The following is a 2,204-nucleotide window of genomic DNA, read 5'->3' on the forward strand; positions in this document are numbered from 1 at the left end:
AAGAAGAAGAAGAAGAAGAAGAAGAAGAAGAAGAAGTACTACTAGTATGTGTTGTGTCTAAAAAGAAAAGACGAAAAACATAAAACGAAAGCAAAAAACAATTGGAAAATATTCTGCAGTGTAATAATATTGTGATAGAGAAATATAAATTGGACGACTTGTGACACATTTTCAGCCTTCAAATTTTTTTTATGTTTCAAGAAAAAATAGTAAAATTGCTGAGTCTGTAACAAAATTTTAAATATTAAGACACGTGCACCTAATGTTCTAGTTAAGTGGATGCCATATGCGTGTTTATTTCAGGTTATTTATGCGTCTATGTATCTGGGTGTTTGTTCAAATGAATGTACGTCAGTTTGATTATGTGTGCATGAGTCTATCTGTGTCTGTATATGTGCGTGTCTATACGTGTATATGCAGACGGGCATATATGTGTGCGTGTGCGTGTATTTATTTGTCTCTCTCTCTCTCTCTCTTTCTAACTTTATATATATATATATATATATATATATAGAGAGAGAGAGAGAGAGAGAGAGAGAGAGAGAGAGGGAGAGAAAGAGAGATGATAAATAAATACACACACATGCACACATATATGCTCGTCTGCATATACACATATAGACACGCACATATACACATACACAGATAGACTCATGCACACATAATCAAACTGACTTGCCTATCTCTCTCCCTCTCTTGTTCTTCATCCTTTCTGTTTTTCTCTCTCACCTTTTCCCTATTCTTCTCTCCCTTTTACCGTTCCCTCTCTCTCTCTCTCACTCCTCCTCCTTGATTCTCTCGTCGCTGACACGTGACGAAAGGGGATCTCTATTTCTGTCCACTTCCTTCCTAAAGAAAAGACGTGCCTTTTCCTATCTCCTCTCATGGCTCGTCTACCGAGCGTTCATAATAATTTTTCTATCGTCTTGGCTCAACAGCTCTCACCGTTTGTTTTTATTGTCTTGTTCTCACTGTCCTGTTCTCGTTAACACTTTCACCCTCCGCAAAAAATCCCAAATTTTATTTAATTTGCTTTCCGGGAAGGACTGTTCCAGCGAAGTCGCATATTGTCTCTGTTTCATCTACTCGGTTTACTGCTTCGTATTCTGGAACAAAAATAAAGAGGTCTTTATAACATTCTTTAAATTACACAAAAGGTAAATCTATAAAAAGGAAGTTGGTTTAGAAATGTGTTGATTATTTCCGATTTAGTTTCGGATTTAGAATTCCTATAAAGTATTTTTTGTTTGTCTTTCGTAGTTGAACACTTTCGTCTTATATTGTTAAAAGGAAATATTTTGAATTTTTCTTTTGCTTAAATGTCTAGATGGAACATTTCTAAGAGAGAAGTTTTTCATAAATGTCTACATGGAACATCTCTAAGATAGAGGTTTTTTAAGTGCATTCACTCAGCTGATTTGTTTCATCGTTGTAATTTTCGTTGCACTGCGAGCATATGATGCAGTAGATAAGATTTTTTGCTTTGCGATTCATATTTTCATTCACTTTCAGTTCAGTATAGAAATGAATGAATGAGGACACCCTTACCTAGATATTCTGATAATTAAAGAAATGAGGCATTTATAATTGATTGTGTTCGATAGTTACATATAGCAAGAGATGAGATAAACACCTATATAACTAAATGTGTCACTTCAAAAGGAGATATATTCCAGAACCCTAATGAATCATGACATAACGAAAGGAAAAGAAGTTCCTGTCTCTGCCTTACGATGAAATATTTATACTGAGAAAAAAAAAAAAAATACAAATGTAAATATTCCATTTGTAATCACACATAATCCTAGGAATCACAACATCCTACAATCGGCCAAACGATACATCCCGAATTTACATCAGTCACCGAATCTCTGACAAACAATTAAAGAATCACAAACTGCCGAAGACAACCACCAAATATCAAAAGATGCCTAGCAAAGGCCAGATTCACATTGGAGAGAGAAATAATGTAAGTAAAAAAACTGTAGTGACCCACGTTGCGGGAAATATGAATTAATTGAACAAGGAACCACGAAAAGATTCAAGAATATGCAGGAACTGAAAGTGAATGAAAATATGAATCGCAAAGCAAAAAATCTTATCTACTGCATCATATGCTCGCAGTGCAACGAAAATTACAACGATGAAACAAATCAGCTGAGTGAATGCACTTAAAAAACCTCTATCTTAGAGATGTTCCATGT

General features: G+C 34.8%; 1 long non-coding RNA gene across 1 annotated transcript in view; it reads right to left on the bottom strand.

The window, feature by feature from the left end:
- Nucleotides 1–553: 553 nt before the first annotated feature.
- LOC128247678 (uncharacterized) overlaps nucleotides 554–2,204 on the bottom strand; it is a 19,107-nt gene continuing 17,456 nt past the window's right edge. Inside the window, exon 3 of the long non-coding RNA XR_008264041.1 lies at nucleotides 554–1,106. This is a non-coding gene — a long non-coding RNA (uncharacterized LOC128247678). The remainder of the gene's footprint in view (nucleotides 1,107–2,204) is intronic.

Source organism: Octopus bimaculoides, chromosome 4, assembly GCF_001194135.2.
Source record: "Octopus bimaculoides isolate UCB-OBI-ISO-001 chromosome 4, ASM119413v2, whole genome shotgun sequence".
Classification (NCBI taxonomy): domain Eukaryota; kingdom Metazoa; phylum Mollusca; class Cephalopoda; order Octopoda; family Octopodidae; genus Octopus; species Octopus bimaculoides.